This window comes from Oncorhynchus gorbuscha, linkage group LG19 (genome assembly GCF_021184085.1).
Source record: "Oncorhynchus gorbuscha isolate QuinsamMale2020 ecotype Even-year linkage group LG19, OgorEven_v1.0, whole genome shotgun sequence".
Classification (NCBI taxonomy): domain Eukaryota; kingdom Metazoa; phylum Chordata; class Actinopteri; order Salmoniformes; family Salmonidae; genus Oncorhynchus; species Oncorhynchus gorbuscha.
In genome coordinates this window covers 46,361,830-46,374,411 of record NC_060191.1, presented here as the reverse complement: position 1 = coordinate 46,374,411, position 12,582 = coordinate 46,361,830, and the positions used below count along the sequence as shown (strand labels likewise).

The following is a 12,582-nucleotide window of genomic DNA, read 5'->3' as shown; positions in this document are numbered from 1 at the left end:
CCTGGAAAGGCTGGAACCTAGGAAGAAACCTAGAGAGGAACCAGGCAATGAGGGGTGGCCAGTCCTCTTCTGGCTGTGCCGAGTGGAGATTACAACTGAACATGGCCATGTTAAAATGTTCATAGATGACCAGCAGGGTCAGATAATAATAATCATAGTGGTTGTTGAGGGTGCAACAGGTCAGAACCTCAGGAGTAAATGTCAGTTGGCTTTTCATAGCCGATCATTCAGAGTATCTCTACCGCACCTGCTGTCTCTAGAGAGCTGAAGACAGCAGGTCTGAGACAGGTAGCACGTCCGGTGAACAGGTCAGGGTTCCATAGCCGCAGGCAGAACAGTTGAAACTGCAGCACAATCAGGTGGACTGGGGACAGCAAGGAGTCATCAGGCCAGGATGTCCTGAGGCATGGTCCTAGTGCTCAGGTCCTCCGAGAGAGAGAGAGAGAGAGAGAGAGAGAGAGAGAGAGAGAGAGAGAGAGAGAGAGAGAGAGAGAGAGAGAGAGAGAGAGAGAGAGAGAGAGAGAGAGAGAGAGAGAGAGAGAGAGAGAGAGAGAGAGAGAGAGAGAGAGAGAGAGAGAGAGAGATTGCAGGGAGGAAGGATAACACAGAACCCCCCCCTAACTAAGAGAGAGAGAGACTGCAGGGAAGAGGGATAACACACAACCCCCCCCCCTGCCCCCTAACTAAGAGAGAGAGAGAGAGAGAGAGAGAGAGAGAGAGAGAGAGAGAGAGAGAGAGAGAGAGAGAGAGAGAGAGAGAGAGAGAGAGAGAGAGAGAGAGAGAGAGAGAGAGAGAGATTGCAGGGAGGAAAGATAAAACAGAACATCTGTCTATGCTCTCTGGAATGCTGGAAATGCAGGAGAAGATAAAAGGAATGGGAATGGAATGGGAATATTGAGTCAAGGACAGAGGTATTGCTGCAATGTTCTACAAAAGAGTGTTATCTCATTGTGGTATTTTATTCATTGTCCTTGGGTGGTGTAAATATTGTGACTGTTGCGTAAGAGTACCATTTGAAATGTAATGTCTGACATTCAGCTTGCGCCCCAAATGGCACCCTATTCCAAATATAGTGCACTAATTTTAACCAGGGCCCCATGGATGCAGCCCCTAATGTGCCTATTGTCTTGTTAGGGAAGGTGATCTTAGGGGTTCTACACAAATTTGAAGTTAAGTGAAGAGCAGTCTCTCAGACTTGGCTAAGCACAACAGCATGATTTGTTGCTGGCAGGCAGCAGGCCTTCAACCATACAGCCACATGTTGCAGCTGGCTTCTCTCTCTCTCTCTCTCTCTCTCTCTCTCTCTCTCTCTCTCTCTCTCTCTCTCTCTCTCTCTCTCTCTCTCTCTCTCTCTCTCTCTCTCTCTCTCTCTCTCTCTCACCAACTCTCTCTCACCAACTCTCTCTCTCTGTCCTCCCTCTTTCCGTCTCTGTTCTATAGGAACCACAATCTCTTGACATGCCTCTTCTGTCCTGACAGTCTGTCTGATTCATTCCACTGAATAGAGACAATATAGAGGAAAGGCAAGTGGGATCAAGTCAAATCAAATTTATTTATATAGCCCTTTGTACATCAGCTGATATCTCAAAGTGCTGTACAGAAACCCAGCCTAAAACCCCAAACAGCAAGCAATGCAGGTGTAGAAGCACGGTGGCTAGGAAAAACTCCCTAGAAAAGCCAAAACCTAGGAAGAAACCTAGAGAGGAACCAGGCTATGTGGGGTGGCCAGTCCTCTTCTGGCTGTGCCGGGTGGAGATTATAACAGAACATGGCCAAGATGTTCAAATGTTCATAAATGACCAGCATGGTCGAATAATAATAAGGCAGAACAGTTGAAACTGGAGCAGCAGCATGGTCAGGTGGACTGGGGACAGCAAGGAGTCATCATGTCAGGTAGTCCTGGGGCATGGTCCTAGGGCTCAGGTCCTCCGAGAGAGAGAAAGAAAGAGAGAATTTGAGAGAGCATATGTGGGGTGGCCAGTCCTCTTCTGGCTGTGCCGGGTGGAGATTATAACAGAACATGGCCAAGATGTTCAAATGTTCATAAATGACCAGCATGGTCGAATAATAATAAGGCAGAACCGTTGAAACTGGAGCAGCAGCACGGCCAGGTGGACTGGGGACAGCAAGGAGTCATCATGTCAGGTAGTCCTGGGGCATGGTCCTAGGGCTCAGGTCCTCCGAGAGAGAGAAAGAAAGAGAGAAGGAGAGAATTAGAGAACGCCCACCTAGATTCACACAGGACACTGAATAGGACAGGAGAAGTACTCCAGATATAACAAACTGACCCTAGCCCCCCGACACATAAACTACTGCAGCATAAATACTGGAGGCTGAGACAGGAGGGGTCAGGAGACACTGTGGCCCCATCCGAGGACACCCCCGGACAGGGCCAAACAGGAAGGATATAACCCCACCCACTTTGCCAAAGCACAGCCCCCACACCACTAGAGGGATATCTTCAACCACCAACTTACCATCCCGAGACAAGGCTGAGTATAGCCCACAAAGATCTCCGCCATGGCACTTTGTTTTTGTCATACCAGAGAGATGTGTGCAATGCTCTTGACAGATTAAAATATGTTGTGCAGCCTTGTGTCCCACTTTACTGGGAGGTTTATTACTGAATGAGCCCTCATTTCATCTGGTGTCCGGGGGACCCTAAAGGGGTCTGCATGATGCCCATCTGAAATAGTTTAGAACAGTTTGTGCATATATTATGACAACATTTTGTAACGTTTTTGTTAGTTTTGGTCTTCTGCAAGGTTTTCTGGGCTGTTCGTGCACACAACATTTTTTCTCAAGGCAAGCTGAAGTCTGTAGCCGAAGTCTACGCCCCTTCGTCGGTGAATGGTCAACAGGAGAGATTCTTCAATGTTTGTTGTCATTCAGCTAGAGACTAATAGTTTTCATGCAAGTTTTTTCACTTCCCGAAATACTGCACCAAACATCTTAGTTAGATGTAAAATTGTGCAACTAAGATCTCGGGAAAAAACATCAGAAGGAAAAACATCAGAAGGAAAAACATCAAAAGGAAAAACATCAAAAGGAATGACAGATGTCTTGAGTGATAGAATCATTCTGAGATTATTTTCTGGCTACAGTGTCTCAAAATGGACAAACAGTACATCTGATATTTTCTAGTTTTTTCAAGTGAAGGTCTTTTTAGTCTGTGAGAACACTCATTCGGAAGTCGGCTGGCACCAGCCTATGATTGCGTCATGACCCCTGACAATCACAACTTTGTCCAATGGGCTCTCTGTTAGAGGGAGGGAATTCTATATACTATACATCAGCAGAAGATGAAGAGGTGTGTCATAAAGGAAAATAAAATAGAAATACCCAGTAGAAACATTGTAATCAACTCTAGAGGAACAGCAGTATCCTGTTTCTGGCCCTGGCAGGCTTGCATCTCTAGCTGTTGGTTGTCTTGGCAGACTCTTCTAGTCCCTCCGGCCATGACTTCACATAGCTGTCATAGCAGCCTGCGGGTTGGGGAAACAGCTCTATATTGCTCACCTCTCACCAGCAGAGCAATATCCCATCAACCCTGCCTCCTGTCAATCTACCACCTGAATCACACATAGAGACATGCACGAGCTGTTATGCAGGTGAATGAGGACCCAAAAGCGACTTGGCGAAAACAGAGTCTTTAATCCAGTAAAGGAAATATGCAATACTCCTAGACAAATCGGAGCGGTAAATAAAGCATAAAAAACAATTCCACTCGTAATGACGAGAACAGACTGGAGACTCGATCATAAACTGTAGGTTGCCTCGGGAAGGCACTTGACCGTAGCAGACTCAGACACCTGCTCACCACGCAGCATCTGAGGGAAACACGACACGACAGGGCGATACAAAGACACAGCATGGTGAACAATATTCAAGGATCCGACAGGACAGAAACGGAAAACAAGGGGAGAAATAGGGACTCTAATCAGGGGAAAAGATAGGGAACAGGAGTGGAAAGACTAATTGATTGATTAGGGGAATAGGAACAGCTGGGAGCAGGAACGGAACGATAGAGAGAAGAGAGAGGGGGAGGGAGAGAGAAAAAAGGGAACGAACCTAAAAAGACCAGCAGGGGGAAAACGAACAGAAGGAAAAGCAAAATGACAAGACAATATAAGACAAAACATGACACGAGCGCTCACCCACACGCATGCACGCAAGCATGTACGCACACATATACACACACACATACACACTGTTGTTGTAAGATTTTAGTTCACGGCTAGATACTAGGTACTGTGTCATTACATTAGCCAGTTAGGATTGAGACAATTAAGTAAGCTTTGCACAGCACAGCTCAACACAACTGCTTTTCAGACCAGGTGCTCTCTTTTCCCTAATTTAGTCGTTCCTCCTCTCTCTCTCTCTCTCTCTCTCTCTCTCTCTCTCTCTCTCTCTCTCTCGCTCTCGCTCTTGCTCTCGCTCTCGCTTTCTCTTTCTCCATGGACACAAACAAGTCTGTTCTCCAGCAGGGCAGCAAGGCCTGCCTTTCGAAACATTGAGCTGTGTTTGACTAGAGCTGTTCCCAGCCCTAACCCTAACCCCTGGTCACACAGAACCTGGAACAGACAGACTCTGCCTGTGTCCCAAATGGCACTCTATTCCATATGTAGTTTACTGCTTTTGACCAGGGCCTCTGCACTATATTGGGGATAGGGTGGCATTTGGGAGGCAGGCAGGACCTCTTAACCTCAGCAGCTGAGCCAGATGAGACCAGAGGAAGACAAAGGCAGCCTTTCACTAAAACAGACATTTTTTCAACATGTTCCTCCAACTGTTGCCCCAATGTTGTTCATAAGAGCTGGCAAAGGGAATAATTAGTCCTCTCCTCTCCTCTCCTCTCCTCTCCTCTCCTCTCCTCTCCTCTCCTCTCCTCTCCTCTCCTCTCCTCTCCTCTCCTCTCCTCTCCTCTCCTCTCCTCTCCTCTCCTCTCCTCTCCTCTCCTCTCCTCTTCTCTTCTCTTCTCTTCTCTACTCCTCTCCTCTCCTCTCCTCTCCTCTACACTGAAAATAATATAAATGTAAAGTGTTGTTCCCATGTTTCATGAGCTGAAATAAAGGATCCCAGAAATGTTCCATAAGCTTATATCTCTCAAATGTTGTGGACAGATTTTTTTTACATCCCTGTAAGTGAGTAATTCTCCTTTGCCAAGATAATCCATCCACCTGACAGGTGTAGCATATCAAGAAGCTGATTGAACAACATTATCATTAAACAGGTTTACCTTGTGCTGCGGGCAATAAAAGGCCACAAATGCACAGTTTTGTCACACAGCACAATGCTACAGATGTCCCAAGTTTTGAGGAATTGTGCAATTTGCATGCTGACTGCAGGAATGTCCACCAGAGCTGTTGCCAAATAATGTCATGTTAATTTCTCCACCGTAAACCTCCTCCAACCTTGTTTTGTTTTGGCAGTATGTCCCACTGGCCTTACAACCGCGTTGTTTGGACGAGCGGTTTGCTGATGTCAACGTTATAGTATAGTTTAGTATAGTATAGTATAGTTCTGGGAGAGTATCTCCATTTATTCAGGAGCAGGCTACTGAACTGGTTGGAGTTTTCCTGCTTTGTGTCTCGTTCCAAAGTCGTGTCATTTTGAACACAGAGGTCAGAGATCATAACAGACCGTATAAGACACTGTAGTAAAGATGATTTTTATCTGCTCGTTCAGACAACAACAAAACCAGATAGGACCACCAAGGACACTAAGGAATGTCATTCAACCAAGCAGCATGCAACAGAACCAAAAGGGGTTTCTCTCTAGTTACATTGTAGACTTCTGACTCTTTCCTAGATTCTGTCGCCATTGAACACTACTGTATGTGAAACACCACAGGAAAATCGCTATATTAACTGTTTTACCTAAAGAAAACATCTAAACCTCTTTCCTTACAACTATGGCACATTTAATTTAGATATGACAATACTGTACAAGCATAACATGACTAGTTCTTGTGTGTATGACTGTTCTCTGATGTTTGGATGTACTGGTATGTTAGGGCGGGGTTGGTTGATCATAAACCTCTTAAACTAGATGTATAGAGTGCCGTGACAACGGCAGCACATAGAACAGCTTTCCAAGGAGATGGCAGAAGCAATTGTTGACAGCGAAAGATATCCATGACTGTATAGCAGAGTATTTTGTGAATGAGAGTAAGACAGAGGAGGTCAGAGTGCAGCAGGGGCTGCTTTGTGATTATGGCTTCAAGAGAGAGGAGGAGAGAGGATGGGAGGAAGATGGGTTAGGAAGATCAGGGAGAGGGGGTGAGGAGAGGGTATAGATGAATGCAGCTGCTCTCTCTCTCGCTCTCTCTCTCGCGCTCTCTCTCGCTCTCGCTCTCTCGCTCTCGCTCTCTCGCTCTCTCTCTCTCTCTCTCTCTCTCTCTCTCTGGAGTGGAGTGGATTTCAGGGTGATTTACAGAGAGTGAGCTCCTTTGTCATTCTTCATTAGCTACTTTAGCCAATCAGGTGTCCCCTAATGAATGTAAATAACACACACTCAGCCAATCAGCAGACAGCAGCTGTAGTGCACCCCCTCACGTGTGTGTGTGTTTACTCTTCATAACACCCTCTGATGAGCTCTATATGACAGGCTGAGAGTGACTCTAGAGTGACTCTATCTCCTACTGAGTGCAGACAGAGTTCTATATGACAGGCTTCTAGTTAGTTCTAAGAGTGACTCTATCTCCTACTGAGTGCAAACAGAGCTCTATATGACAGACTTCTAGTTAGTTCTAAGAGTGACTCTATCTCCTACTGAGTGCTGACAGAGTTCTATATGACAGGCTTCTAGTTAGTTCTAAGAGTGACTCTATCTCCCACTGAGTGCAGACAGAGATCTATATGACAGGCTTCTAGTTAGTTCTAAGAGTGACTCTATCTCCTACTGAGTGCAGACAGAGCTCTATATAATATAATAATAATATATGCCATTTAGCAGACGCTTTTATCCAAAGCGACTTACAGTCATATGTGCATACATTCTACGTATGGGTGGTCCCGGGGATCGAACCCACTACCCTTGCAGACAAGCACCATGCTCTACCAACTGAGCTATGACAGGCTTCTAGTTAGTTCTAAGAGTGACTCTATCTCCTACTGAGTGCAGACAGAGTGACAGAGTTCTATATGACAGGCTTCTAGTTAGTTCTAAGAGTGACTCTATCTCCTACTGAGTGCAGACAGAGTTCTATATGACAGGCTTCTAGTTAGTTCTAAGAGTGACTCTATCTCCTACTGAGTGCAGACAGAGTTCTATATGACAGGCTTCTAGTTAGTTCTAAGAGTGACTCTATCTCCTACTGAGTGCAGACAGAGTTCTATATGACAGGCTTCTAGTTAGTTCTAAGAGTGACTCTATCTCCTACTGAGTGCAGACAGAGTTCTATATGACAGGCTTCTAGTTAGTTCTAAGAGTGACTCTATCTCCTACTGAGTGCAGACAGAGTTCTATATGACAGGCTTCTAGTTAGTTCTAAGAGTGACTCTATCTCCTACTGAGTGCAGACAGAGCTCTATATGACAGGCTTCTAGTTAGTTCTAAGAGTGACTCTATCTCCTACTGAGTGCAGACAGAGTTCTATATGACAGGCTTCTAGTTAGTTCTAAGAGTGACTCTATCTCCTACTGAGTGCAGACAGAGTTCTATATGACAGGCTTCTAGTTAGTTCTAAGAGTGACTCTATCTCCTACTGAGTGCAGACAGAGTTCTATATGACAGGCTTCTAGTTAGTTCTAAGAGTGACTCTATCTCCTACTGAGTGCTGACAGAGTTCTATATGACAGGCTTCTAGTTAGTTCTAAGAGTGACTCTATCTCCTACTGAGTGCAAACAGAGCTCTATATGACAGACTTCTAGTTAGTTCTAAGAGTGACTCTATCTCCTACTGATTGCAAACAGAGCTCTATATGACAGGCTTCTAGTTAGTTCTAAGAGTGACTCTATCTCCTACTGAGTGCAGACAGAGTTCTATATGACAGGCTTCTAGTTAGTTCTAAGAGTGACTCTATCTCCTACTGAGTGCAAACAGAGCTCTATATGACAGGCTTCTAGTTAGTTCTAAGAGTGACTCTATCTCCTACTGAGTGCAGACAGAGTTCTATATGACAGGCTTCTAGTTAGTTCTAAGAGTGACTCTATCTCCTACTGAGTGCAGACAGAGTTCTATATGACAGGCTTCTAGTTAGTTCTAAGAGTGACTCTATCTCCTACTGAGTGCAGACAGAGCTCTATATGACAGGCTTCTAGTTAGTTCTAAGAGTGACTCTATCTCCTACTGAGTGCAGACAGAGTTCTATATGACAGGCTTCTAGTTAGTTCTAAGAGTGACTCTATCTCCTACTGAGTGCAGACAGAGTTCTATATGACAGGCTTCTAGTTAGTTCTAAGAGTGACTCTATCTCCTACTGAGTGCAGACAGAGTTCTATATGACAGGCTTCTAGTTAGTTCTAAGAGTGACTCTATCTCCTACTGAGTGCAGACAGAGTTCTGTTCCCCCTGGACTTCTCTAGATCAGAGGTCAGGTTAGTTCAGACTCCTTCCTTTACTAGTCTAATGTTGTGCAGAGCTGCCATCAATGACTCCTGTCTGTCTGTCATTCAGTAATGGACAGCACATGGCTGAACTGAAGTAGATTAGTTATGACTAACTTCACATTTTAACTGTATTATTTTGGACAAACAAGGCACTATCACTATGGCAAATACTTCACATACCTTATTATGTCTCTGTTTGACACGTTTCCCTATAACATAGCAGCATATCATAGACCCTGAGAAGATCCTTTGGAACTCCTTATCTCTGCTATCTGTGTCTTTATATTTTAACCAGCTACAGCAGGATATCAAGGCATGTTGCCACTCCTCCTCAGTAGGAATCCACTCTGCTGTGCCTGACTGCCATGCTGTTGCATCCAAATAGGATGATACACACACACACACACACACACACACACACACACACACACACACACACACACACACACACACACACACACACACACACACACACACACACACACACACACACACACACACACACACACACACACACACACACACACACACACACACACACACACACACACACACACACACACACACACACACACACACACACACACACACACACACACACACACACACACACATTCTGAGTCCAGTGACAATAGAGTCATTAGCTCACTCTGTCTTCACAGCCAAACGTGTTGTGTTAGCTGGAACCACATATTACCTTGTTCTCTTACTGTGCCAAATACTACTCCTCTCCCTCACTTCATCTCTATCTCCCCCCTCCCTCTCTCTCCTACCTCTCTCTCCTCCCCGTTCCACCTCCCACACAAGTGCACACACTCACTCTCACACTCCTTGCCCTTACTTACACATATTCTGAATGGCTTAGTCAGAGCGCTAGCAACATGCATAGAGGTATCCAGCGTTAACCTCCAGTAAGCCCTGAGGGAGGACAGATATGTATAGTTGAGGAATAATTGAGGAAGAGTTGAACTGCAGAGGAAGACCTGCTTGAGTGGCTTCACTTCTGACAATTCTGACTGGAGACTCTTCTACTCTCTTTTTTCACCCTCTCTTCTACTGTTCTGTTCTCTTCTGACAGACTCTCTTAGTCCCTCTCTCCCTCACTCTCTATCCTGCTCTCTCTCTTGCCTTAAGAGATCTGTGGCTTCACTATAGGACTCTGTCTCTCTCCAGTGTTTTGTTGCTGTGGTCTCAGTTTGTCTGTTTAGACAACAAACAGGACTCTTCTCCACCTAACAGGTAAGACTCTACTTGTGTCTCAAATGGCACCCTATTCCCTATATAGTGCATAACTTTAGATCAAAGCCCTATCCATATCGGTCCGGGTCAAAAGTAGAGCAATATAAAGGGAATAGGGTTCCATTTTCTGTCGGTTTGTTTTTTGTTTTCATTGCCCTATTAGACACTTTCCATCTCTGACATGTCAGTGCTGGTGTCCTCACCGTGGGTTAGTGTGAGCTGTAGAGGTTAAAACTGCTGTTACAACTTTCTGCCTTGATCAAGTTTTATTACTTTGTACTTTGTTTGTCTATGTTCATTTCCAACTCTATATCTATGTTCATTTCCAACTCTATATCTATATTCACATCCAACTCGATATCTATGTTCACATCCAACTCTATATCTATGTTCATTTCCAACTCTATATCTATATTCACATCCAACTCGATATCTATGTTCACATCCAACTCTATATCTATGTTCATTTCCAACTCTATATCTATATTCACATCCAACTCGATATCTATGTTCACATCCAACTCTATATCTATGTTCACTTCCAACTCTATATCTATGTTCACATCCAACTCTATATCTATGTTCATTTCCAACTCTATATCTATATTCACATCCAACTCGATATCTATGTTCACATCCAACTCTATATCTATGTTCACTTCCAACTCTATATCTATGTTCATTTCCAACTCTATATCTATATTCACATCCAACTCGATATCTATGTTCACATCCAACTCTATATCTATGTTCACTTCCAACTCTATATCTATATTCACATCCAACTCTATATCTATGTTCACATCCAACTCTATATCTATGTTCACATCCAACTCGATATCTATGTTCACGTCCAATTCTATATCTATATTCACATCCAACTCTATACCTATATTCACATCCAACTCTATATCTATTTTCACATCCAACTCTATATCTATGTTCACATCGAACTCGATATCTATGTTCACGTCCAACTCTATATTCACATCCAACTCTATATCTGTGTTCACATCAAACTCTATATCTATATTCACATCCAACTCTATATCTATGTTCACACCCAACTCTATTTCTATATTCACATCCAACTCTATATCTATATTCACATCCAACTCTATATCTATATTCACATCCAACTCTACATCTATATTCACATCCAACTCTATATCTATGTTCACATCCAACTCTATATCTATATTCACATCCAACTCTATATCTATATTCACATCCAACTCTACATCTATATTCACATCCAACTCTATATCTATATTCACATTTAATTCTATATCTATGTTCACATCCAACTCTATATCTATATTCACATCCAACTCTATATCTATATTCACATTCAACTCTATATCTATGTTCACATCCAACTCTACATCTATATTCACATCCAACTCTATATCTATATTCACATCCAACTCTATATCTATATTCACATCCAACTCTTTGATTGTGTTTGTAGATCAATTTTATAGAAGACAAAAAAATATCTAAAACATTTGTATGTTTCTTAAATTGAAGAAAATAGTTCAGATAAAATTTAACAAGAGATTGAATTCCTCAGTTGTGGGATCTGTTTCACAGAATAAAAACATGTAGAGACTAGGGTTGAATATTTGATTGAGAATCAACCAATTTTCCATCCCGAGAAAATTGAAAGAAATGACTGGGCTTCCCGGTTATTCTCCAAGTGCTATTTAAAAGTGTGAAATACAATCCCCTCAAAAATCAGACATGATTATACAGCTGGAAATGGATAAATATACACATGCACTAATGATTTCTTGTGATATTATTTGCAATTTAATCAACTCAAAAGTTCTCTCAAAGTCTCCACACTATTTTGTTGATGTAGCCTAGTTTTAATGAAGGCCTATGAAGCACTATTGGCCGACTGGTCAAATATTATGAGGTTATTACAGTGTTGTTATAATTAGGCAACATAAATGTTAGCCTACATTTGACTGAAAGATGCATCATGGTACTTTTCTCTCCCCTTGCCTTGCACCTGGCTATCGGAGGAATTTGGGAAAGTTGTGGCTGTTTTTACTTTATGATATCCGCCTATTGTGCTAATCAAACAGATAAACGTAGCGGAGATTCAGCACCATGGATAGCGCCGTGGTTGATCATTGCCCGTGAATCTAAACCGCTGTGCATCATGTGCTATTCTAAGGCAAGCTATATTTTACATAAAAGGTAACATTTTCTTCCTGCATTCGTTATCATTCCTTAGCCCAAAAAAAGCTATGACATTTCTAGCAAATTCTAGTCAATGATCATCTCTCAAGGTTTTGTTTTAAAATGTTTGTCACAGCATAAAATACAGGAATCGCAAGCATTCTGGCTACACCAACTTGGACTATAAAATGAAATTAAATAAAGAGGTCAAAATCCAGAGATGATTATTTTCCGTTATCTGGAACTGAACACCCTCCTCTGCAACTGGATCCTGGACTTCCTGACGGGCCGCCCCAGGTGGTGAGGGTAGGCAACAACACATCTTCCTGGCCATGCACAACTCCCAACGTCATCATTAATATGTTTGTTGAAGACACAACGGTGGTAGGCCTGATCACCGACGACGTTGAGACAGCCTATAAGGAGGAGGTCAGTGACCTGGTAGTGTGGTGCCAGAACAACAACTTCTTCCTCAATGTCAGCAAAACGAAGGAGCTGATCCTGGGTTACAGAAAACAGGAGGGCTGAGCACACCCCCATCCACATCGACTGGGCTGAGGAGCTGGTTGGGAGCTTCAAGTTCCTCTGTGTCCACATCAC

General features: G+C 43.3%; 1 protein-coding gene across 1 annotated transcript in view; it reads left to right on the top strand.

The window, feature by feature from the left end:
* The first annotated feature begins 9,423 nt into the window (after nt 1-9,423).
* Nucleotides 9,424-12,582, top strand: part of LOC124005020 (stAR-related lipid transfer protein 13-like) — a 129,258-nt gene continuing 126,099 nt past the window's right edge. Inside the window, exon 1 of the mRNA XM_046313855.1 lies at nt 9,424-9,792. The gene's annotated coding sequence lies outside the window, so the exon portion shown is untranslated. The remainder of the gene's footprint in view (nt 9,793-12,582) is intronic.